This window comes from Mustela lutreola, chromosome 6 (assembly GCF_030435805.1).
Source record: "Mustela lutreola isolate mMusLut2 chromosome 6, mMusLut2.pri, whole genome shotgun sequence".
NCBI lineage: Eukaryota > Metazoa > Chordata > Mammalia > Carnivora > Mustelidae > Mustela > Mustela lutreola.
Genome location: NC_081295.1, coordinates 8,231,789 through 8,258,676, shown reverse-complemented (window position 1 = coordinate 8,258,676; position 26,888 = coordinate 8,231,789). Strand labels below are relative to the sequence as shown.

At 47.8% G+C, this 26,888-nt stretch overlaps 1 long non-coding RNA gene across 1 annotated transcript; it reads right to left on the bottom strand.

The window, feature by feature from the left end:
* Window positions 1–20,991: 20,991 nt before the first annotated feature.
* On the bottom strand, window positions 20,992–23,110 carry LOC131833409 (uncharacterized). Its single transcript, XR_009354447.1, has 2 exons — window positions 22,598–23,110; window positions 20,992–21,534 (listed from the first exon to the last, which is right to left on the bottom strand). It is a non-coding gene; the product is annotated as an uncharacterized LOC131833409 (long non-coding RNA).
* Window positions 23,111–26,888: the final 3,778 nt, after the last annotated feature.

The following is a 26,888-nucleotide window of genomic DNA, read 5'->3' as shown; positions in this document are numbered from 1 at the left end:
GTCTTACTTGGACCCAAAGGAAGAATGGAGCAGGGTCAAAGGAAGCCATGACCTGATGATCTGAGGACCCAACCTGAGGGAGTAACAGGACACTTCAGGGAAGAGATGACTGAGGGCTTCTAGAATGTCATACAATTTTAATGACAGTTCCACCAAGGAGGAACTACAGTGTTATTTTTTCATAGAAACCTCAAATTTGGAGGGGAAAAAAATACCCTGCTGGGTTTCATGTGGTACCTCTGTACTCTCCTTTTTTTTTTTTTTTTTTTTTTTTTTCTTTTTCCAGAGACCAGTGAGAAGGAGGGACCTGGATTTTCCAGTCCCGGATAACCAGTGTGTGGCAGCACTCAACCCCTCCCACCACCATTTCTCCCCCTAAAGAGTTACTTAGGTTCTTGGGGCTGGAGAACGTAGGACAGACCTTATGAGAAGCATGTAATCACACACCCACTAAGAGTTAGAGGGTGGGCAGCGGGGCAAAAACCGCACTGAGCCTCCACCTCAGGTTCCTGTGAATGACAGCTCCCTTACACAGAGGAATCAAGGCAACTGCAGTAGGGTTTTTCAGTGGCTTCCCATCCCCAACCCTACCAGTACCACAGTGATGTCATACGCAAGGACATCAGTGTGGCTGGGAGCTGTGGCCTGTGGAGGGCTGAGCCCAGGGGAAGATGGGAGAGGAAAAGGTATTTCCACTGGTCTCTTACTCTTCCCCTTTCTATCTCTGCTTGACCCTGAGGGGCTTCTTCCCATTTCAGGCCCTCAGCCCATGGATGCAGCCCCCACAGGGGTCACATGGTGCAGAGGGTCAGTTCTAGTTCCAGAGCCTAGAACCATGAGGCTCGTGCTTCCCTGTGAGGCTGAACATGGGGTGCAATTTGAGGGAATCCCAGAAAGTTATCACCACCACCCATGCTCCCTCTAAAAACCACTCTGCATCTGTCTGAGGAAGGATAATCATTCCTTTGGAGTAAGGCTTCTGTGTGGTCCCCCCTCCACCTTAAAATGTAAATATGTTTTGTGAGGCAGTGCAGGTAATTCATAGCACCACTTACACTTCATTTACCATAGATGAGCTGCTGCTTCAGTAGGTAGCAAAATGCCTAGAAGAGGCCAAAGGACAAAGTTTTGGAAAGAGGAATGAAGAGGAATAGTCCACAAAATGGAGGATGGGTGCAAGGGGAAATCCAAAACCAGAGTGATCTGAAGGAAGTGAAATTATTATTTGCCTTGATAGAGGGAAGAGGAAGGTAGGGCAGGGAACATCCTGTGAGAAGGAGGGAGCACAGAAGAAGCCAGGACAAAGAAACCATACTGCTTGGCTTTATTTTGCTAGTGATATGCAGACTTACAGAGAAGCCATAGGACATGCATGTTCATAATAACTTCTACCACATACTGAGCATTATTATCGTCAAAATCTGTGCTCAGGCACTTACAAACATCATCTCATTAAAGCATCACATGGATTCTGAGCAGCCAATGTAATTACGATCACATTCTACAGATGAGGAAACTACTTTCAGAGAAGCCAAGCTAATTTACCCAAAGTCAGAGTTAGGATTATAATTTTGGCTGGTCTGATTCCAAAATATCAGCCTTAACTACCACCTTTAATGATCTTTGTCAACCACATTCTCTCACATGCCCCCTGGCCTCAAGTTAGCTCTAATAAGTCTCCACAGCCCAGGTTAGGTTCTGCCTTTGCCTACTTACTAAATAGCCCTCAGGGTTTGTTGCTATAAGACATGCTGCCTGGGCCAAAAGTCTTAGCTGATTTTAATAGAAAACAATTATTTAGACACCGAAAAATTACCTTCAATTGAATTAACCACAGAGAGTGACATTTCCTTTCATTTATGTCAAGGATCAGACTTTCTCAAGTGTACTTGGCAACGTAAGCACATCTTTTTTATTAGTCCTTTAAATATGAACTCATTTAAAGTTTTATTGCATTTATTAAGTTTTAGCTTGAAATATTGCTGGCTCATTAGGCTGTCTCTGGGGAGTCCAGGTTTGACCACTGAAGCAAAGAGAACATTTAATAAAGAGCCTCCTGGAGGACTCAGGTGTGAGTCACAATGGTTAGAAGATAGTTGTATAGTATTCTGGGATGTCAGTCACACTTTTGCCCCCATGCAGTTTGCTGCTAAAATAAATCTCTGTCTCCTCTTTGAATCACACTTCCTTTAGTATTTAAAATGTAAGGGCAATTTCATTCTCTGTCTGTACCTTAAACTCTTATTCTATTTAAATAATTTCTCTTAAAGTAATTAATTTTATGATAGTCCAACTTCTCAGGTCTGGCCAACCTATGATCTAGCAGTGTTAGGACCAAAGGAAATATCCACTTCATCCTTAGAAACTGTATCAATGGGAAAATGAAGCCCTTCAGCTCATGCTAAGACTATTTAAGAGCTATTAACAATGCAAGGATTTTCCTGCCTACCACACCCAAGAACAAAAACCATAGTAGATATATCTTGTGTTTAGATAACCTTTCAAATCATAACATTTACATATAATCTGTATATACTTGCAGAGTGTTTTTAACTCAGATTGGCTTAAATTTATTGAGCTGCTTTAAAATTAGTACTTCTTGATATTTCTCTGTATGATATGTATTTCAATAAACACATAGAAGAACTATTTCTAGCCAGATTGGAGTAACTGGTGCCAGACTTACTCTTTCACCATAAATAGTCATAATGCTGGACAAATATATGAGGATATAGTTTTTAGGCACGGGACAACAGGGATTGCAGAACTGGGATCCCTGAGAGAAGGGACATATGGGATGTAAGCCCCACATTCACCATGGCTCTCTCATTGAGGACAGCTTCTTGATTTAAGTATCAGCAGGTAGAACTCAAACAGGGTAGGGCAGTCCTGCTAAACTGAGAAAACATAGTTTTGAGCTCAGGTCTCAGGATATCAGAGAGGGAAGTTGCACTGGGGGAGGGGGCAGATAGAAGTAGGAAGGAACAGAAGGTTTGTGATGCTTCTCTGGGAGTCCTTGGTCAAAGGCTTGCTGCACTTTTCTCCAAGGGCCTTAGCAGAGAGATCTGCTACAGGGTTGATAAAGGAAGAGAGGTCCTAAAGATGCACAGTGCTGGAAGACAGTGAAATTCTAACCCAGTCAGGAAAGACCTCATTAATATCCCAGATATTCAGCTGTGGCACCAGAAAGGCCATTCTTTTCTTTCTTTCTATTTTTTTCTTAAATTATTTATTTCTTTATTTGACAGAGAGAGATCACAAGTAGGCAGAGAGGCAGGCAGAGAGAGAGTGAGAGAGGAAGCAGGTTCCCTGCCAAGCAGAGAGCCCAATGTGGGACTCGATCCCAGGACACTGATATCATGACCTGAGCCAAAGGCAGAGGCTTAACCCACTGAGCTACCCAGACACCCCCAGAAAGACCATTCTTAAGGTGTGAGTACAACTCTAGAAATTAAAGGCCCGTATGCTGTATCACCCAAAATGTCCAGCAAATTAAAAAAAAATTTTAAACATGTGAGAAGCAGAAAATTTTGACCCATAATCAAGGACAAAAATAGTAAATAGAAACAGACCCTAAAATGACTCAGATGTTCAAATTAGTACATAAGAACTTTAAAACAGGTATTATAAATATGTCCAAAGTCTTAAAGAAAATATAATCTTAATGAGCAAGAAAGTAGGGAATCTGAGCAGAGAAATTAAAGCTAGAAGAAAGAAACAAATGGAAATTCCAGAAATAAACACAAAATCTGAAATGAAAAAATTAATTGGATGATCAGATTATATATGGTGGAAGAAATGGTGAGTGAACTAAAAAACAGATCCATATAAATGATCTGACCTGAAGAATAGAGTAGTAAGATCAAACCTAAACAAATAGCCTCAGAGACCTGTGGGATATCAAATGGACTAACATGTACATAATTAAGTCTCAGAAGAAAAGAATAATTAAAATGGAAGCAGGAAAAGCATATTTGAAGAAAGGGAGGTCAAAATTTCCACAGATTTGATGAAAATACAAGAACCTATAGAATCAACATGTCTCAAACACCATGCCATGGCAGATCATAGTCAAAATTCTGAAAATCAAAGATAAAGAGAAAAAATTTTAAATTGAGGGGAAATAAAAGTGGAGCAAGAAGAAACGATATATTATATTTAGAGGAACAAAAATTCAAATGATGGCTGATTCTTCATCAGTAATAAGGTGGGCCAGAAGACAACATAATGAAATCTTTAAAGTTCTGAAATTTAGAAGAAGGAAGAGGAGGAGGAGGAATTTTCAAATAAATGAAAGCTGAGAAAATGTATTGCCAATAGACCTTTGTTACAATAAATATTAAAAGAAGTTATTTAGTATGAAGGAAATAATACCAGATGGACACTCACATCTATAAAAATGACTGAAGAACACAAGAAAGTTAAATAGATGGAAAAATACAAAAGACCTTTTTTTTTATTTTCTTGTTTTGTAACAGATAAATAACTGTTTGACTAAAAGTACTACCATATGCAAAGTAAAATACATGACTTACACTCAATCTTATTGATAATTGTATTGAGTAAAAAGGACTAAGCACTCCAATTAAAAGGTAGAAATTATTAAGTGAAACCCAACTATCTTTTTTTGGTAAGAGACATATTTTAAATATAAAGGCACAAAGACATACCAAGAAAATGGTAAGCACACAAAAAACTAGTGTGGCATTAATATTAGACAAAGTAGACTTTAAAAAAAGGAATATTACCAAAGAAAAATGGGACATCGCATGAAAATAAGAGTCTTTTCCAAATGAAGAGATACAAATACACACATAAGCTATCTGTATGTACATGTGCATATTTTTCTCTTTTAACTCCCAATCCTTCTCCATTCCACCTTGCTTCAGAGCACTGATCTATGCTCTGGAGTTTGGAGATATACAGTCCACATTTCTCAGACCATCTTGCTTCCAGGGTCTTTCTACATAACCAAGGACAATCTGATGCTCTCAAGTGAGATCTGGAAGGCAGGAGGGAGATAGGTGTGCCTCTGTTGCTTCTGCTGGTGAGCACAGTCAAAGAGGCTCTTGGGTTTTTTAACACCAGCGTTAGTAGCAGTCTCAGTGCCTAGTCATTACCTTGACTGTCCACTGAAAAAGGAACAGGGCATCCCTTTTGCTACTGTGGGTCTACTGTGCCAGTAGACACATTCCATTTTCTGACTGGCTTTACCTCCTCCTGGCAGCCTTTTATCATGGAGGGTTGGTTCTGGAGCCAATGGCTTCCTAATCTGAAAAGTCAGTGTTGAAAAAAAAAAAAAAAAAAAAAAAGAAAGAAAGAAAAGAAAAGTCAGTGCTGCAATATGCCTTTGGGACACATTCCTAAAACCTGAACACAAAATCTGTTTCTTCAGCATTCCCAGTGACTCTCTAAGCCAAATGAAGACTGTCCTGTATCAACCAACTAGAGAACATTCCATTTTTAACAACCCAACCCTGACGGATACAGGTCTGATCTTCTAGCCATGGTTATTATGTTCATTCACTAAAATGTTATGGTTTGTTTGCTACCACAGCATGCTCTAGCTTCTCCTAATAAATGCAGTGATTAAGCTGGTCTTGTAACCCATACCTTTCTGACTCCAAAAGCCTGCTCTTAACTACCCTCTACTAGGTTCTCTTGGAAGGACAAGATGGACATATGGTCGTGAGAGGTTGTATTACCACACGAGAAGGCAAAATGAGTGTAGAGTCATGAGAGATCACACACCAATACAGGAAGACCAAATAGATCTATACCATGAGAGATGGAAGAGAAACATAAGGCAAGATATTCATCTCATAGTCATGAGAGATGGCATAGCCATGCAAGATGGGACGGAAGGGCTCAGATTGGTGATGCGGACAGTGAGGGTATAGAGACACACACAAGCCCTCTGCAGGAATGGAGATGGTGAGGAAGGGTAAAGCACAAGACTGAGACTGGGACTGGGACTTCACATATTAGGCAGAGGGAAGAGGAGCTTGAGCTCAGAGTTCTGACTTAGTCCAATTTCCTGCTTCCTTCCCTCCCTCTCCCTGCATGACAGTAACAAAAGCCAACTGGATTCTACCACAGCCACCATTTGCAGTAGAAATCCAGAGGCTGCTTGGCCCTTGGATACCAAGTGACTTATTGAGATAAGCTTGAGTCGGTTAGCTCTGCACACATCTGCAGAGGTGGTACACAGTTGCTGGAGCGATTTTGTCCCTGGCCGCTTCTGGCAAACGAGCATTAGCACATGTTACCCACCTGTCCCGACCTGTTTCTTGAAGTGGCTTAGTCAGACCCATTAATGTGCTAAATAATGGGTAAGCCTGTGAGAAGGAAGTCCAAATTAGAAATATCAGTGCTTACAAGAAAGGAGCATATATGTTCAATAGTACACCACTAGCATTCTGCAGAATTGATGTTCTTGGATTTCACTGTAATTAATTCACTGCAATTACTTCATTAACACATTTCATAGGCTTGGAATAGCATCATCTTTCACTTTTAAAAAAATCACAACATATCATTGTTTGAAATAGGACATCAGTTTTCTGGTTCCTGGCTTCTGATACTGGACAAGTCGTTTAACCTGTCAAAGATTCTGCTTCCTCAACAATGACATGGGAACAATATCTGGAGATCAAGCCAGTTTATTTGTTTATTCTACCTGCATTCAGAGAGCGCCCGCTCCATATTGTGAGACCCAGGAAATATGAAAACTGGCCCAAAGCAAATATTATTTATCTCAAATATTTAGCATTTTGCTTAATGGTCATAAACACATGCTCTGATGCCAGGTGACCATGTCTACAATGGCCATTCCCAGTGGCAAGGTGGGTGAAGTCCTGGTAAGTGAAACCTCCACTGCTGTGAAGTCAGTGGCAGCTTCAGACACCGTACGCAGTTGGTACGTGGTAGATGGCACATGTGGTGCATGGTGGCTCCTCAGGGCTTTGCAATTGCTGTGGTCCTTCTGCTTGGGCTACTCCAGGAGCCAGGATCCTGGGGAGCAGAAATAACCCCTCAGGAGCATCTCTTTCAGCTGAGGGAGAATTCGGATCCTCAGAGGGAATAAATCCAGTTTTTCAAGCCCGGTGCCCTGCTCTTTCTCTGTTTAAAAGATCCAAATGGGGGAGTCTGGGTGGCACAGTCAGTTAAGAGGCCAACTCTTGGTTTGGGCTCAGGTTGTGATCTCAGGGTCATGGAAATGGAGCCCTTCATTGGGCTCTGCACTCAGCATGGAGTTTTCTTGAGCTTCTCTCTCCCTCTTCTTTTGCCCCTCCCCTCCATGCTCTTTCTGTCTCTATAAAATAAATGAATTTTAAAAAGAAAAAGATTCAAATAAAAATCACTGGTCACTTTAAACACGGAGCTTTAAGCCCTGACAAAAACCAAAGGTTATTTAACCCAGAGAGGCAATAAGGGAACGGTGGAGGGAGCCATCAAGATCAAATTAAATCCCTCCCCTGCCCCTCATTTGTTTGGTGATCTTAAACAATCTTACTTAGCCTCGGCTTCCCCACCCATCAATTGAATGTGGTAAGAATTCTCGCCTCTTGGGCATTTTTATGAGGCTCTGGGATAAAACATGTCAAGGCTTAAGGAGTTGCTAGTATACAGCAAGTGCTCAATAAATCACTATTATTTCATCATAAACTTCGTATAATTACCCACATTTCATAGGACCCTCCCGTCTCAGCAAATTGCTGCATTTCTGTGCATGCCTCCTCGTGCAGGTGCCATTCCACTTTCTTATAACCCCTGAGATGAAATGGTCTCTGACGGGTCATGTGGTCACGTGCTGTGGAGGAAACTGGCATGTGCTTTCTGGAAGCTCTGCTGATTGCTACTGCCCTCCTCACCCAGCAATCCCACAGCTACACACCAGCCCTCCTGGGGTGACTCACTTCTCCCTGGCATCTCCAGCAACCTCCCACTGGCCATTTCAACACCACGGAGGCCAGGAACACCTGGAGTTCTTCATAGTCTTCCTACGGAGCCAGGGCTCCAACACTGCAAATGGCCCCTGGATGGCCCTGGGTGTTGCTGGAAGATCAGGTCACTTACAGAGAGGCTGTATCTCTCAGCCTGCCTGCTCTGCAGCAAGGACCATGATGAGCAAAAATGGGAGGTGGGAGTCAGAGGGCCGGGGCCACAGACGAGCCATGGGCTGATAGGCAAGAGCTTGCCTCCATGGAGAGTCACACTTTGCCTGTATGCTGAAAGGATGAACACTTTGACCTGTAACTCGGGGCCCAAAATCAGCAACATAGCCTCTGTCTGTTTCTGTCTGTCTGTCTCTGTCTCTCCATGTTGCTTTGTCTCTTTCTTCCTCTCTCTGCATTGAAGTTCCTATAACTGTCAGGCCATGGAGTGAAGACTAAAGTAGAGGCCTATTTCTCAGGGTTAATCTGGAGCATTCCAGGCGCAGGGCAGTGGAGACAGAGCAACTACTTAAGTCTTCTGACCTGTTGTCATTGAATCTCCAGACAAGCATTTTGCAATGGCTCTGACCTATCTGATCTTATTGCTACATTACCTGCCTGCATGTGTTCATCTTCGGTGATGAGTTCGAGAGTGGGGATTGTGACTGTGGGTACCTCTTTGCTGTCGATGGGGAAACTTCTGTTTGGAAATCCTCATTCATCACAACAGGACTTCTAGTTCAAAATCAAGGGATGAGAAAACACTATGCAGGCAGGAGAGACTTCCTGTGATGTCATAGACTTCCAACCCTCCTCCTCCAGGTATCCAAGGCTGAGTAAGGGAGGACAGTGCAAGACCAGGGGCCATCACCCACGGCCCACACCTGGTTCCTGTCACAAATACTCCCCATGTTGCTTCTCTCCAGGGAAAAGAGGGTCAACGGCCCCCGAGTATAGCTTTAAGAGGGGCCGGTAAGAGGGTGTGAGAGAAAGAAAGGTAACACCACTGCCTGATGGGTGGGGCTGCATGGGTGGGAGATGTGCACAGGGTGAAGGTCGTCATGTGACCTGGGCTACTTCAGGGTCACACAGAACCACCTACTCCTTCTGCCCCAGGTGCCTCCAGAGTTAGGGCTCAGAGCCAGCTGCAGAACACACCTGCGAAATGTGGGGTTGCCCCCCCTTGACAGTCTCCTGGGAGGAGACTATAGGCAGGATGACCTGGCTCTGCCCCAGTAGTCCTCTCAGTGCATGGAACTCAACTCTCCTTGCTGGGTTTTTCTTCACAAAGAGGGTTCTCTCACTTAAGCTTCTCTGATTGAGAGAAGAGGGATACATTGCCATGCTGTTACCCACCCTACAGAGAGACGCATGGCAAGGGACTGATGTCTTCCACCCCAGGATGGCTGTACAGGATGACTGTAGCCTCAAGAGAGACCCCGAGCCAGAACCACCCAGTCAAAGTGCCTCAGAATTTCTGACCCTCAGAAGCTATGAAATGATATTTGTTGTTTTCAACTGCCAGATTTTTGGGTGATTTGTTATGCATCAATAGGCAAATAAATGTCTATTATTTCTATGTTTTAAAAAAAATTGCCTCGTTGAGACTCTGACTCTTAATTTCGGCTGAGGTCATGATCTCAGGGTCATGAGATTGAGTCTTGTGTTGGGCTCTGCTCTGGGCATGGATTTGTACTCTCCCTCTCCCTCTGTCCCTCTCCTTCGCTTGCACACATGCACTTTCTCTCTCCCACCAAAAAAGAAAAAAAAAAATTGAAAAGAAAATGGTCCCAGCACACTGAAAAGAGTGAAAACTGTCAAGATGGCCTGGGTTTGGCAAATGATGGTTATTATAGTAAGAAGGAGCCATTCTAGGGATAGTTAGGAGGCAGGACAAAGCAACTGGTGAATTGCTTGCCTGTGAGGAAGGAGGTAAGGAGAGGAAGCAGAGATGATGCCTTGATTTCTGATGAGGGCACCCAGTGGGCAGAGTGACCACTCACTAAGGCAGGGGCCCCTGCAAAGCAACAGGGATGCAGGGAGAGACAATGCGCTCAGGCTAGGAAAAGGTCGACCTGAAGGTGCCTTAGGACATCCGGGTGTGAGGCACCTCATAGGCAGATGGAGATGTAATCCAAAAATTCTGAAGAGAGAACTGAGAGCTGGAGCGGTGTCCTCTGCAGTCAGTGGCATTTCGGGAGGAGTGGAGAGAGGCCTCCACTAAAGTCACTTCCCTTTGCCTCTGATTCCCAGTCTGAAAGCAACAAATTTGTTGAGTCTGTAAATTGTCTATCCTGTAAGGTACTAGAACAGAACCTGGCATGTAGTAAATATTCAAGAATGGCTGTTTTTTCACTCAGCGTAATCTCCAGTCCTATCCATGTCGTATTGGGTATTAAGGAGGGCGCATATTACATGGAGCACTGGGTGTTGTACATAAACAATGAATCTTGGAACACCACATCAAAAACTAATAATGTATTTTATGGTGACTAACGTAACACAATAAATAAATAGAATGGCTATTCTTTTTTTTAAATTTTTTAATAAAAATATAATGTGTTTTTATCCCCAGGGGTACAGGTCTGAGAATCACCAGGTTTACACATTTCACAGCACTCATCATAGCACATACCCTCCCCAATGTCCATATCCCCACCACCCTCTCCCATCCCCACTCCCCCCAGCAACCCTTAGTCTGTTTTTGAGATTGAGTCTTTCATGGTTTGTTTCCCTCCCAATCCCATCTTCTTTCATTTTTTCTTTTCCTACTCCCCAAGCCCCCAATATTGCATCTCCACTTCCTCATATCAGGGAGATCATATGATAGTTGTCTTTCTCTGACTGACTCACTTCGCTAAACATAATACCCTCTAGTTCAATCCACATCATCACAAATGGCAAGATTTCATTTCTTTTGATGGCTGCATAGTATTCCATTGTGTATATACCCCACTTCTTCTTTATCCATTCATCTGTTGATGGACATCTAGGTTCTTTCCATAGTTTGGCTATTGTGGACATTGCTGCATAAACATTTGGGTGCACGTACTCCTTCGGAGCACCACGTTTGTATCTTTAGGATATATACCCAGCAGTGCAATCGCTGGGTTATAGGGTAGTTCTATTTTCAGTTTTTTGAGGAACCTCCACACTGTTTGCCACAGTGGTTGCACCAGCTTGCATTCCTACCAACAGTGTAGGAGGGTTCCCCTTTCTCCGCATCCTCGCCAACATCTGTCATTTACTGACTTGTTAATTTTAGCCATTCTGACTGGTGTGAGGTGGTATCTCATTGTGGTTTTGATTTGTATTTCCTTGATGCTGAGAGATGTGGAGCATTTTTTTCATGTGTCCGTTGGCCATCCGGATGTCTTCTTTGCAGAAATGTCTGTTCATGTCCTCTGCCCATTTCTTTTTTTTTTTTTTTTTATAAGAAGCAAGATTTTTTTTTTAAAGATTTTATTTATTTATTTGACAGAGAGAGATCACAAGTAGGCAGAGAAGCAGGAAGAGAGAGAGAGAGGAGGAAGCAGACTCCCTGCAGAGCAGAGAGCCCGATGCGGGACTCTGTCCCAGAACCCTGAGATCATGACCTGAGCCGAAGGCAGCAGCCTAACCCACTGAGCCACCCAGGCGCCCCCTCTGCCCATTTCTTGATTGGAGTATTTGTTCTTTGGGTGTTGAGTTTGCTAAGCTCTTTATAGATTTTGGATACTAGCCCTTTATCTGATACATCATTTGCAAATATCTTCTCCCATTCTGTCAGTTGTCTTTTGGTTTTGTTAACTGTTTCCTTTGCTGTGTAAAAGCTTTTGATCTTGATGAAATCCAAATAGTTCATTTTTGCCCTTGCTTCCGTTGCCTTTGGCAATGTTCCTAGGAAGAAGTTGCTGCAGCTGAGGTCAAAGAGGTTGCTGTAGAATGGCTTTTCTTAATGAACATCTTTGGAGAAGAGCAAATGGCCAGGATGGCCCAAGAATTGAACAGAAGTCAGTTTTCAGGCACACCTATTTTGTACCTTTGTTTTCTCTTCTACAACACAGTTATCCGGCTGTCAAGAGAAATCTGCATCAAGAAATCTCATATCTGGTTATAAAAGGAAAATATGAACAAAGAATTCTATAGCTCTGACTTCAGGGTCCAAGACAAATTCAATTCACCAGGGGAAAAAGAATCTCACGGTGCTTTCTCCACTGGAGTGAAAAGTGCATTCTTCTAAGGAATTGTGGGCAAAGACCAGGCGGAGATGGAACTTCCCTGGCGGCTTTCAGGGCAGAGAGTTCGGGACCCTGAGAGAAGACATTCTAAGGCAGTCAAGTTGAGACTAGAAAATTGCCTCACACATACCAAGTCCCAGAAAGAGCCTTGCCTTCCTTGTTTTCTTCCTAATTAAGATGTATCCGACGAAAGGAAGAGAGCATGATTCATGTCTCCAGTCATTCATAAATAGTTGAAGCGGACACCAAACAAAATCCCAGCTGTGTTCCCCAATTGTGATACCCTTTCTGCTTGCCCATTGATCAGACCACCATCCTCCCTGGGAACTCCTGGCTAAGCTGACGGATAATGCAACCGCTTAATTACTGAACATGTGGTTCCATCAGAAAAATGTGCTTTGCTAACCACAAATGATGTTTTAAAGTGAGACTGGAATGTGTGAGTGAAAAAAGAAATCAGAGAGTTAGTACGGACTGTGAAGATAGCTGCCTTAAGCCACCCAGACCATCCACAGAGATTCAAACTTGGACCCAAGGCAGCAGTCACTTGGAGATTGTTCTGCTCCTTTATCCAGGATTCTTCTTTCTTCCTACAACCAATAAGGCTCTGGTTCCTCCTCAATTCGTGGAGGCGATTATAGAGTACCTTCTATAACTAGGTGATTATAGAGTACCTTCAGACAAAGCTGAGCATGACAAACCTCCACCCTCAAGGGGCTCAGCTCACACTTGTCAATGGATTATTGAAATCACAGGAAAGAGGGAAACCCCGATGAAATACTAGCATAAAGTAAAAAGAGCATATTGAGTGAACTCACAAGTAGAGGTGTGTGTGAGTATCATGGTAGCACAGAGAAAGCAGCAGTTCACTGTTTGGGAGCGTTTGTTTCGTTTTATTTGTAAATATTTGTTTATTTACTTTAGAGAGAGAGAGAGTGTGAGCATGGGCAGGAGGAGGGGCAGGGAGCTGGAGGAGAGAAGCTAACTCTCTGCTGAGCGTGGAGCCCGACATGGAGCTCGATGCCACAACCCTGAGATCATGACCTGAGCCAAAATCAAGAGTCAGACGCTGAACAACTGAGCCATGTTTGGGAGTGTTTGAAACAAAACCAAGAGGATGTGTATATACATATATACAGATTCGTCTTAAGGAACTGGCTCAGGATTATGTGTTTGGCAGGTGTGAAGGTAGCAGGACAGGCTGGCAGGCTGGAAACTCAGACAGGGTCTCTGCGTTCCAGTCTTGAGGCAGGATTGCTCCTTCTGGGACCCCAGTCTTCATTCTTGGGCCGTTCAGCTTGGTGGGTGAGGCCCATCACATGATGGAGGGTAATCAGCTTTACTAGAAGTCTACCGATTACAAAAGACCCGTCCCATCTAAGAAACAGCTTCACAGCAATAGCTACACTGGTGTTTGACTAATGTCTGGAACCTGTGGCCCAGCGTGTACTACTAACCTCCATAGTCAGAGAGGGCTTCTCAGAGAAGGAACTTATTTATCTTCCTGTGGGTGGTTTTGAGAGGGGGGCCCCAGGGTGCCCAGGGAGCCTGGAGGTTATTCAGGAAAAGGACAGGAGGCAATTAGGTGTGGTTTGAATGTAGGTGGTCACTGTGGGCAGACTGTTTTGCACTCGTGCTTGGGACCCTCTGTGGCTTGCTGCAAGACAGTGTGGCCTCATCCCAAGCCTGAGCACTAAGATAGGGATCCCAGGTCTCCATGCTAAAGGCATGAGGAGATGATGTTCCTACCCAAGCATCTAAGTCCAGCCTGGTGATGTCCCCAGACCCCAGCGCCACGACTGTCCCAATGTGGCTGGCCTGCCCGTGTGTGAGCAGAACAAGTCCCGGGGGGGGGGGGGGGGGGGGGGCGTGGAGGAAGCAGCCTCAGGAGGGAGACGGGCAGGGCGTGCATTCACAAGTGGGCCAAGGAGGCGGACAAAGCATCAGCATCCCCCGCCGGCCACGCCCAGCTCGGCCACTGACCATGCAACCCTGGCAGACTAATTAGCCTCCATGAGCCTCTCTTTACCCGTACATGGGTGGATTTGAAAACTGAGGAGCTCACGCATTTCCACTGCTTAGAACAAGCCTGAACTTGCAGCAGACCTTTCCCCTCCCCCCGGCCCCAGGCCAAGTTCAGCCGTCTGGATTGACTCCGTTTCCAAGGCAGAGACGCTTTGCTTTCCTTCAGTGTCTGCAGCATTCCAGCAGAGGAAGGAGGTCTGCGCCGAAGGGTCGCAATGACGCAGCTGTGGGTCGCCAGAGCGGCCTCACGCTCATGGCTCACTTTCTTAAAAATAATAAGACGCGCGGAAGGGGCCAACACTAAGGAGGAGGGTTTCTTTAATCCTCTAGAGAGTCAAGTGTTTTTGATGTAAATGTCTCTGAACACATTTCCCACATGATCAACCCGCACGGTCTTATCTTCGGATGACTCAGGCTGAGGGTCGAAGCGTCGGCAGTCGTTTCAGTCGTCTTTATCGTAACCTTCTCATAGCCTCCACGTGGACTCCGTTGTCCAGGGACCACGCAGCTGCGTCTGGGAGCGGGAGGCAACTGTGCCCACCCGCGGCGACCCCTGAGTCCTGCACTCGGTCTCCCCCTTTGGCCACGGCTTGCACACCCATCGCGACAGACCACTCCATGACACAGCTCACCCCGTTGCCTCGCTCAGCGCTCTGCAGGGGATGCCCCGGACAGCTGCCCGCCCTGGAGCCATTAGCACCCATTCCTTGGAACTGCCCTCCGACCTCGGTCCAGGGGGTGATGGGGTCTCCCAGGAGTTTAAATAATAATTCTAGCTAATATTCACTGGTGCCATGCACCAGGCACCGTATATTCAGTAACCCACTTAATCACAGCAGCTCTCTGGGGTAGGTGCTGACAGATGAGGAAACAGGCAGGCAGGGTTTCACAAGGTGGTAATACAGTCTCAAGATCCGGTGCATCAGGGTCCGAGCCGTGAAGTCAGACTCTTTACCTTTTTATCTGCCACGCTATCTTTCCTCCATTTGCTCATCCTGACCTCTGTCTGGCCAAGGTTCACTGAAGGTCAGCAGTGGGCCTGCCCCAGCTGGGAAAGAGTCCTCCGTCTGCATATTTAAAATTCAAACAACATGTGCAAAGGCTGGACAGAGATACCCCATGGCAGGTCCCGGCTGCGCAGACAGGGACAAGCATCTTCCCTCCCCCTGCCTAAGCAGCGGAGCAAGCCCCCCACCAGGACGGTGGTACAGACAGACCCCACGAGGCAGGGCACACATGGCAAGAAGGCCCATGGTGCTAGCTGCCAGCCCTCCCCCGCCCCCCAGCGGCACTGCCACCCTCCCTTCCACGGCACCTCCAGAACCTGGGCCACGTGAACACCCCCGAGAGGCCCAAAGCAGCGAAGTCTGAGTGCCCCTTGGCAGAAGTCACTAAAGAGAAGAATCACGCTCAGCCACAAGCCACAGACAAAGATGTCCTGCGAAGCCATCAGCTGTGCCTGCTAACTGCTTTCCTTTGGGAAAATCGTGTATCAGATTTTTTTTTTTTAATTCTGTGTCTACTCTGCTGTGTTCTAAGCACTGTCTTGGTCGCCCCTTGGGCCATCTAGCACTGCTTGTGTGTTGATGACAAATCCTGCTACCTCACTGGAGGCGGTGGTCCCTCCTGGCTTTGGCCCATCAGCCGGAACTTCCCGGGGGACTGAGGAGACATGTGGGGGGAACTCCCCCGCCCCATGGCCCCATGCTGAGCCTGCAGGTACAGTGGCCACTTGCCACCAATTATAAAAGCGTTCTAGGCTATGTTTTCTTTTAAGTTGAACACAGGTCTTTCAGAAATGTGCTTTCCTTAAGACATATTCAATGAGAGTTTTTAATTATATCTTCGCAGAGAAGAAAGAGAACGTGAGCCGGAAACCATTGTAAAACGCTGCAGAACAGCGTCCCCAGGTCACCCGACACATACACAGCATAAGGAAAGCCCCGTTGCAAGGGGTGAACTCCACCAACCTCTCTGTGTCCCTTTCCCAGGGCCACCGTCACCAAGTGCCACAGACCAGGTGGCAGACACAGCAGGAATGTGTTCTCTCCCAGTTCTGGATGTTGGAAGGTCAGCATCAAGGTGTCCTCAGCGCCATGCTCTCTTGAAGCCTCCAGGGTAGCATCTGTCCCACATTCCTTGGGCTTCTAGTGTTGCCATCCTTGGTGTCCTTGGCTGGTAGGCACGTCGCTTCAACCTGTCATCACATGGTATGTCCCCACGTGTCCTCACACGGTCTTGCCTCTGTGTGTCTGTCTCTGCATCTCTCCTCTTCTTACAAGGACATCTGTCACATTGGATGAAAGCCCTCGCTAATGACTTCAACTTAATTGCTTCTGCAAATCAGGTCACTTCACAAGTACAGGAAGGTGAGGACCTCAGTGTATCATTTGGGCGTAATAATGTCCAAACTATCCTCACCTTGTCCCTGCCTAGACCCCCAACTCCGAGTGGGAACCCAAAGCCCCTCCTGTCCTGTTCCCACTAACCCTGCGGGCCCGGCTTTTCCAGTGCTCGCGCTCACCTGGCTTAACAAGTTAACGTCCGTGGTCTCAGGCTCTTTCCTTCGACTTTCCTCCCATCCCAAACTCTACCTATCAGCCTTTAAGATGCCATATAGGATTGTGGAAATCTCTTAGGGCTCCATCTCACTTCTGAGTCATGCATAGCCACTTTCCATACTGAATTTTTGTTGGTAAAGGTGTTTAGTAAAGGAGCTCTCACAGCCTGGGCGAGGCAGATCTCCTCGTTTGGGAGTATCTTCCCCTGGTTCAGACCCACTGTGTATTCCTTTGTCCTGCACAGACATGCACACCAGTGGCCCTCGGGCATACCCTAGTTTTCCGGATCTTGAACAGACCTGCAGGAGAGGTGTTGAGTCTCTATCTGTAGCATGAACAGGTGCACACAGACCAGGGCCCCACATCAGCTATGAACAAGGCTCACACTGAGGTTGCTCTTGCTGTGTCTCCTTCACAGGAGTAAAGCTTCATGCATCCAGGACATGCATGAGTCCTGGCTTTCCTGGTGACCCTGAACCAGGAGGAGCTTGACATCTGCAACTGTGGCTCCTGGTGGGGTGGACTCCTCCCCTGGAGGTGTGAAGAGCTGTCACTTTGTTTGACAATTTTATGCCTTATCTTGCCTCCGAAACTTGAAGTGCATTCAGGATACAAGATCTTTAATGTGACCATTCAAAAGTTGCTCGTGGATATATGTGGGTTCTGATGTGTTTATGGAATCAATGAACAACTGAATTATTTTCTCTGTGTGACATATCAAACAATTTGATTTAATGCTATTACTCAGTGAACTATTTGGGCATCTTAGAGCTAATGGTTGTAGACTTCATTTTGCAAAAGGGTTCCCTCAGAATATTCATTAAATTTCAGATATCTGGGCTGACTTCAGAGGTTCCAGAGCAGTAGGGAGGGGAGAGCCCAGGAAACTGCCTTCAAGGTGCTTCTCCCCGGGGTGATGGTGACCAATGTGGGCTCTTCCAAACATTCTGAGAGGCGGCCTCCTTAAGCACAGCCTCGGGGAGGGGGAGTGCATTTTGAATGTGTGACTTTACGCACACACACACATATTCACATATACACACATATCACACACACACACACACACACACACATCTCTTCGATCAGTTTGGACCAAGTTGGTTGGCTACTTCTTTTAAAATGTTCCAGCATACGTTAGGGTAATGGCTACTTTTGTGCGCATGTCCCACTGTGCTGGGGTGCTTCATTTCCAGCCCCACATTGTGATGAGCACCTGTCACTTTGCTAATTCCCGAGGCTTGTCCTGAAGACCACAGGGAGCTCAGCTGCTGGGCTTAGGAGAGAGAAGAGTAGGCCAGGACCCTGAAGGAATGGGGTGGGGAGAATGAGCCTTGGAGAATGAGGCTTAGAGGCATCCAGCCTCTCCCATGATGTCCAGAGGCAGACGGTGGTGACAGCCTGGCCTCCACAGGTGGACGGTGACCAAAGCAGGGATGGTCACAGGAGTCAGCATGAGTCACAGCACAGTGGCCCCTAGGCCAGTGATTGTAGGAGGCACGACTCCCACCACAATCCCCTGAACTCCTCCTGTGGCCAGACAGTTACCACCACACGTGTGCTCTGTTCTCTCTTCCCCTCACACTGACCAGGCCCTGGGACTTGCTGTGCTCACCGAGTTCTCGGTGTGTGTCACTTTGGGGTAAAAACTTGTTTCCCGTCTTCCTTGCAGTGGGCCCTGAAGAGGGCTGATTCCTCGGGCACCACGCGGGGGGGGGGGGGGGCGGGGGGGCGGGGGGAAACAGACCTTGCCCCTGATGAGGGAGCCGGAGGCTGGCTGAAGACAAAGCAAAAGCTGGCACCTTGCACCCCCTCTCCACCCGCTCCCCTCGGTAATGTGTGGGACATTCCTCAGGAACCCCTGACTGCCCTAAGCGAGAAACAAATAGTTAACTTGCAGAGATCACAATCCTGCCAGACAGGAATTTCCCAACTATCTTGATGCTAATGGCTTGCTAAAAGACAACAGTAGTCTTCCGGCACCTCGTAGGCCCTCTTTAGCATATGAAGACTCCGTTGAAACCTCCCTTTCCCTCACCTTCCCCCAACCGCAGAGTACACAACCTGCCATCCCTCACAGCCCGGGGCAGCAGCTCTTCCTGCCCATGGGTCCTGTCCCCGTGCTTTAATAAACCACCATTTTGCACCAAAGATGTCTCAAGAATTCTTTCTTGGTCATCGGCTCCTCAGCCCACCGAACCTCACCTAGGTTCTAGAACTTCATCACCCCAGTGTAAACCGAGCCTCCATACACATGTGCACATATCCATGCAGACAGCACAGCTGTGGGGTTGTTTTCCTAAGGGGAACAATTAGGAAACAAAATATCTGATAATGAAAATAAGGTTGGAGAGACTACCTTTATTGATTCTCACAGCACTTCTGTAAAGAGGGTGCTGTTGGGACCTTCCTTTAATAAATAAGAAGCATCAGCACAAAGATGTTGATACACTCACCCGGGGTCCAGTGAAATATGTCAGGTGCAAACACAGCCTGCGGGTTCCTCTGCACTGCGCTGGCATAGGGAACAGCAGAGAGCCTGGAAGGCCCCACGTGCTGGTCCTGGGTCTGGGGAACTGGCATTTCCCTTTGCAAATTTATTCTTTCTTCACTGAGACACTCAGAAGATGCGAGAACATATGCAGTGAAAGAGAAGAGGGACCGTGAGTAGGACAGTGAGCAGCACGGTGGTTTCTGTGCCGATGCTCACCAGCCACAAGCAGATGCAAATACCCAGGGCACGTGTCTGTGCCCACAGAGAAAAGCCCACATCACTTAGCATGAAGCTCCCTGCTCCGCACACTCGTTGCCTCCCTCTGAGCTTCGTGAACTTCACCGGTTTTCAGCTGCTTTCTTCCTTTCAGTCCCTACTGTGGGATGGGGGTGGGGGCGGTATTAAAATTTGAATGGTTTCTTAGCTCTGTTTCTTTTTTTCCCTTCTGGGAAGATTTCCTGCATAAATGATGTCTCAAAAAGTTCGTTTCCAGAGGCTTGTTTTTCTTTAAAAAAAAAAAAAAGAAAGAAAAAAGAAAGAAAGAAAAGCCTAGAGATTTTTCTGTGCAGACTTAACGTCTGAAACACACCCAGTTCCCTCTCCCAAATAGTTTCCTCTGTACGTTTCTCCATGTGGGTTTTATTTCCAATGGAGCCAGTGTTGCCACAGGCCAGACGGGGCCCTTTCAGAGCCTGTTCTAGAGGCCAGGGGTGTTTCTACAGGTTACAGACAGAGAGAAAGCATGTTCCCCACCCAAACCCTTGCTAGAGCTCTCTCTTTTTTCAGACAAATTGGGTTTTTATAGGTTCCCCTGCATACAAAAGATGGTCTTGGATTCTCTGCTATAGATACAGAAACTTCTACATAAACCATGCATTACCATCAGATAAAGCTCTGGATCCCTTGGAGCATGGCCACTGAGAGAGCACCACTGTCCACCGATTTCTCTTACCTTGGGTTCTTGTCCAGCAGAAGAACTGGGCACGCTCATGTCGGCAAGAAAAAGAACCTAGAATATGGGATGTATTAAGCTTAATATGGGAGACTGGAAGGAATGAGCACTTTATTTGCTTAAGGCAACTTAGGGACACCTGATACTAATAAATGAAATCAGGCTGAACAGTATTTAAAACAACCATACAAATTGGAACACTGTCATCTAGTCCACAGAACAAGAAGAAAGTCCAGAAGTCAGCAATAAATAAACTGAGTAAACTCAGTCAGTCATTTCAATTCCCTTTTTGTAAGATATTCATGAAAATTGGATTTTTGGAGGATCTCCATGAGGTTTCACTTTTTTATTTTTTTTTTTTAAGATTCTATTTATTTATTTGACAGAGAGAAATCACAAGTAGATGGAGAGGCAGGCAGAGAGAGATCGAGGGAACCAGGCCCCATGAGGGACTCCATCCCAGGACCCTGAGATCATGACCTGAGCCGAAGGCAGCGGCTTAACCCACTGAGCCACCCAGGCACCCCCGAGGTTTCACTTTTTTAAAACTCAAATTCAAATTAGTTAACGTATAGTGTATTATTAGTTTCAGGGGTAGGATTTAGTGATTCATCAGTTGTGTGTATCAGCCAGCACTCATTATATTAAGTGCCCTCCTTAAAGTCCATCGCCAATTAAACCATTCCCCCCACAACCTCCCCTCCAGCAACCCTCAGTTAAATATCCCAATAAACATGGATGCAAAAATTTTCAACTAGATACTGTAAAGTTTTTTCCGGCGAGATAAACACAACACCAGGCAAAGTGGGTGCAAGGCAAGATTTATTAAAAACGCTCTCCGGCGAAGTTTCAGGGCTCAGGAGAAGGGGAGCCAGGAAAGTTGCGCCGGGAGGAGGTGGGCACCCTCGGGCGAGGTTCCGCCACTCTGGAAAGCAGAGTGGCGGAAGTCGCCCCCAAGGCAGGGAGGAGGGGGCTTTTAAGGGGTCTCGGAGGAAGCTCAGGGGTCTTTTGGAAGTTTCCCTTATTTGGATATCCCGCCTGCTCATCAGGATCCCATTGGTCCACGGGAGCCCGGGGCGGGGGTCTCAGATTCCTGCTTGGGCCTTTGTTCTCCTGTCCGAGCTCAGGTCTTGTGGAGGGAACTTTCGCCATCTTTAGTAGCCCTTCCTGCCAGCCCAACATTCCGACCTTTTGCTTAATATAATGTTGTCAGGGGCGTCGACTGGGTTCTGGCTACTTCCTGCTGACAGGGGGCGTCGTCATGGGGGTAGTCGAAAGTGGGCAGGCGAGAGTAGGGCTGGAGGAGGAGTTGATTGACAGATACTCAGGCAAGTTCTTGTAGGCGACCCTGCAAGTACCGGAAAAGACAGGGAGCAACTGAGATTAGGAGGAGGATTATGCTTACAGGTCCCGCCAGAGGGAGCAGCCAGGTTACCCAGTTGTAGGGGTCCAGGCCCCAGGAGGATGTGTCTCGCCACTGTGCTTGGATCCGATCCCTGAGTTCTTTGATCCTGGAGGTAACTATATGATTGGTTAACAAAGTAACAACATTCTTCATTTAATAATAGGCAGGTCCCCCCTTTTTCGGCGGTCAGAAGGTCTAAGGCCCGTCGGTTCTGTAGAGCTAAGGCTGCCAGGCTGGTGACTTGCATCTGTAGGGCTGTGAGGGAGTCAGCAACCCGTTCCGTGTCATCATTCAGGGCTTGGGAGAGTTTGTAAGAAAAAAGTCTATGGAGGTTCCTATCCCCGCTGTTCCAGTTGCCACCCCTGTGGCTATTCCTGCCCCTGTTATGAATGGGAGGTGGGCAGCCCTTCCTCCATGGTGTTGGGGAAATAGGATGGACAGCAGCTGGGATTCAGAGTAGATGGTGGTAGAAGGAGATAGTAGAATGAATATACAGCCCAGGGGAGTCATTAGTGGTCAGGCAGCGATAGATTCCCTGAGGGCACAAGAGAAATATTCCCGAGGGAGGAATTAGTGATATGGCCGCTGCGGTGGTAAGGGAGGACACATTAATAATAGGTATGCTTCCCCGGATGGGGCCCATATGGACCATATTATTCGTGGCCCAGAAGTTGGGGAGTGGCCAGTCAATAGGGAGGGGTATCCCTACGACATAGAGGGAGGTAAGGTAGATAGGATAAAAGAGGCGGGGAAATGGCTGGAGGGCTGTGATTTCTAAGAAAGGGCCGGCTGTAAAGTAATTCAAATGGGCTTAAGCCTGAAGACCTGCGGGGGGCGTAGCCAGGAGTCTGGTGAGAGCCATAGGCAAAAGTGTAGGCCAGGAAAGATGGGTTTCTAGGGTAGATTTGGTGAGTTGGGCTTTGAGCAGCCTGTTGGCCTTTTCTACCTTACCGATGACTGTGGGTGGTATGGGATGTGAAGTTTCCAGGTTGAGGCTCTCAGCTACCTGTTGGGTTACACTGGAGATGAAGGCAGGTCCGTTGTCCGACTGGAGGGTCCGGGGCAATCCGAACCTCAGGATGATGCGCTCGATGAGTATTGTAGCCACTATGTCCGCTGTTTCCCAGGCCATGAGGTAGGCTTCGATCCAGCCTGTGAATGTATTTTATGGCGAGGCATGGGAGTGAAGTCCAGGTGTCAGTCTTCCCCCGGCTGATGACCTCAGAGCTGTTGGTTAGGCCCTGGATTCCTCCTTGTGAATTCACGGCAGAACAGGTTTTGCAAGCCCTGTGGACAACTTCGATTACCTTAGATAAGGAAGGATGATAGAACAATGGCTGAAGAAATTAGTGGAGAGCCTATGGGCCACTATGGAGGGATTGGTGGATGTCATTAATCAAGGTGTGCACCAGATTGCCTGGCAGGGCAATCCTGTCCTGGATGTAGATCCACCCCTTATCTGGCAAGGGTATAGGCAGTAAAGTTGCAGGGTTTAAGCGGGGAGAGGTAGAGAGAGAGAGATGCGGTTCTCTAGGAATAGCAGATGGAATAGCTGGAGACGAGGAGTCAGATGGGCCAGGGATCGGTGGCTAAGGAGCTCTGTGAGTCAGCAGGAGAGTAGACCGTGATGGGCTGCCCTAAGGTCATGTTGAGGGCCTTAGAGGGGGGTACTTGATATCCCTTGGCCCCCAGAAAGCTAAGTAGGGTGGAGGTGTCGTCTTGGGAGACCGAGAGGGAGGGGCTACAGAGGAGGAGGTCATCCACATATGTAGTAGAGTACTGGCCTTAAGGACGCACTGCTGTTAAGTCTGTAGGCCTGGCCGAAAATGTGAGGGCTGTCCCTGAACCCCTGGGGTAGAACAGTCCAAGTTAATTGTCCCGAAGCATGCGTGTCAGGATCCTCCCAGGTGAAGGCAAAAAGAAAATAGGAATCAGGGTGCAAGGGGACGGTGAAAAAAGCGTCCTTTAGTTCCAGTACAGTCAAGTGAGAGGTGTTTGGGGGAACGCGAGACAGTAGGGTTAGGAACGACTGGGTGGAGGGGGACCACGACCTCGTTGATAAGCCTAAGGTCTTGCACCGGTCGATAAGCCCCTGAGGGCTTGCGTACTGGGAGGATGGGTTAAGGGGGAAATGATGGGGATCAGGAGTCCCTGACGTTAAAGCCGTTCTATGATAGTTTCAGGCCCTGGCGGTGGGCTAAGGAAATAGGGAACTGAGCTTGAGGGAAACTTAGAGTTATCCTTAAGCTGTACTTGAACCGGGGTAAGGTGGGAAGCAATGATGGGTTCTGAGGTGTCCCACACCTGAGGGTCTACAGTAGGTAGGTCATCTGGAGCGGGGGTCGAGGGAGTGGAGAGGTGTAGGATGAGACGGGTTGAGGTGGATAGAGGAGAGGAAGGGGAGAGGCAGACAGTTGCCCTCAGTTTCCGGAGAATGTCCCTGCCCAGTAGAGGGACCGGGCAGGAAGGAATCATAGGAACGAGTGGGGGAAGGGAAACCCATCCAGGCTACAGGTAAGGGGAAGGGTCACCCTAGGATTGGAGGAGGTCCCATCGATCCCCATAACAGTAATTGGTGAGGTTCGAGTAAGTCCCGAGTAGGAAGGCAGAACAGAGTAGGTAGCCCTTGTGTCCAGCAAAAAAGAGATGGACTTACCCACTACCTGGAGCGTAACCCTGGGCTCGGCCTGGGTGAGAGGGGTGGCTGAGTCTGGGCTTCGTCAGTCGTCCTCCAATCCAAGCAGTTGAAAGGCCAGACTTACTGTCTCGGGGGGTCCCCCACGTTGAGGCGCCGAAGATACCCCGAGGTTAGGGCAGTCGGATTCCCAGTGGCCCATCAAATGGCGTTGAGGGCAAGGCCGAGTTGGCAGCTTTGGATTGGGGCACTGGCGAGCCCAATGTCCCTCGGCCCTGCATTTGAAACAGGCCCCCCGGCGGGGTGCGATTGGTTTCCCCTCTCTGCTGGCTCCCGGAGCCGGCCGGCCGCAGGGCTGCTACCAAGGCTTGGGTCTGCAACTGAACCTTTTGCTGGAATATGGCTTGTCGTTTAAGCTCAGCCACCTCCTCACGGGAATTAAAGACCTTAAATGCCATTTTCACCAAGTCAGAAATGGGGGTCTGAGGGTCCTCCTCAGCCTTCTTTAACTTTCTCTGTATATCCGGTGCCGATTGAGAGATAAAATGAGTAGCCAGTACCGTGGCCCCCGCAGGAGAGGCAGGGTCCAAGCGAGTGTACTGGGTTAAAGGTTAGGTCAACTGGCTAAGAAACATGGTGGGGTTGTCGTAGGGGCCTGGACAATATCCCTAATCTTGTCGTAATTAATGGCCTTATTAGAGGCTGGCCACATGCCTGCTATGAGACACTGGACCATGCGGTCGCGGCGCCAGTGGCCATCTTGGCCATCCTGATAATCCCAACCTGGTTCTACAGCTGGGACCGCCCCGGCTCCAGCATCAGTGAGCTGGACCTGATCCGCGTGCTCCCGGGCAGCAGCCTGGATGCGTTCCCTCTCCTCTATGGTGAGGGTGGTGGTCTGGACCACATGTAAATCATGCCAGGTGAGGTCATAGGCTTGGGCCAGATACTGGAATTCTTTAATATAGTTATCAGAACTGGCCGAAAAGGAGCCCAAACGTTTCTCAATTTGGGAAAGGTCCTGTAGAGAGAAGGGCGCATGAACTCAAACTTCCTCAACTCCAGCAACCTCCCTTGGGGGGCAGACTAACTCAGCGGGGGGCTTTCGAGCCCTAGTGCTGCTGGAGCCACACAGACACATTCACGCAGTCAGGTACTCTTCAGATTCAAACAGATTGGACACCCTCTCCTTTGGGTATCCCTGGCTAATGGGAGGTGATCAGTCTCCCCTTCCATTCTTTACGAAAGGATCTAGCTCAAACAGTAGCCCTGCGGCTGTTACAACAGAATTCAATTAAGCACAAAAGGTGTTTACCAACAGATTTCAAAAGCGTAAACCTAGTTCTGGCAACCAGCGCTGGGGTATTTTATCCCATTCTGTTAAAGGTTACCAAAGACTTTGAATGCTACCTTAAGAATGACCCATTAAAACTCCGAGACACACAATTAACCAGCAGTTCTAGTCATCTCTTTGCTAGCAGATTTTAACAAATAACAAGAGCCTATTTGACCTTCAGTAAACTTTGATTGGAGTTTCCCGTTTACTGCGGATAAATTTGTCAGGAGTTCGGATAGGAGTGGGGAGGGGGAGAAGGAGGGGTAGACGAGAGCGCTGGTTCAGAAATCCTGAATTTAAGGGACCTTGGGGTGAAGGATCGCGGTAAAGAGGAGGAGGAGGAGGAACTAGAGGCCCTCTTGTCAGTGGATGGGTGAAGCTCTCCGGGGGTTCAGAGAGAGGAGACGGGGAGGAGAGGTCCAAGTCTTTGGGAGCAGTGGGTGGCAGGATAGGGGGAGGGGAGCCGGCCAAGAGGACCTGAGAGGTGGAGCAGTGAGAGCAGAGGAAGGGGCAAGAGTGCAGAGTCCAGAAAGCTGGACATAAGGGACCTTGGCCCATCTGCCTTGGTGCCTGCCGAGGTTATTTAGGTCCATGAAAATCTGATAGTTAAACATGCCTTCCGAAGGCCATTGGGACTGATTGTCTAATCGGTATTGTGGCCAAGCGACAGTACAGTAACATCGTTTTCGCAGGTCCTGGTCCAGTTCCAGGGTTTTAAGATTGGCCAGCAGGCCTAAAACACCCCCGGGATGTTTTAGGGTCGAATTTGGATTGGGAGGTCCCCACGATTCGTTGCCGGGCAACCTGAGGGCTGGAGGAAGGCGTCCCCTCGTCCACCACTGGGTTGCAGAAAAACTGTGTCGACTGCCGTAGAGGTTAGGACGTCTCCCAGCCTCTCGGAGTCACGGAGGTCACCTGGTGACCGGCGGGGTCCACCCTGACGTGGCCGCGATTAGGGCAGGGCTTTCCGGAAGGAGGTGCGGAATCGGGGAAACTCACCACAGCTTCGGAAGTGGCGTTTGGAAAAGCAGGTCCAGTTCGGCCAGGGAAAGGAGAGAGCCTCCCCACTGTGTGGGGGCTCAATCTCCTTCCTGGGTTTCGGCACCAAATGTAAAGTTTTTTCCGGCGAGATAAACACAACACCAGGCAAAGTGGGTGCAAGGCAAGAATTTATTAAAAACACTCTCCGGCGAAGTTTCAGGGCTCAGGAGAAGGGGAGCCAGGAAAGTTGCGCCGGGAGGAGGTGGGCACCCTCGGGCGAGGTTCCGCCACTCTGGAAAGCAGAGTGGCGGAAGTCGCCCCCAAGGCAGGGAGGAGGGGGCTTTT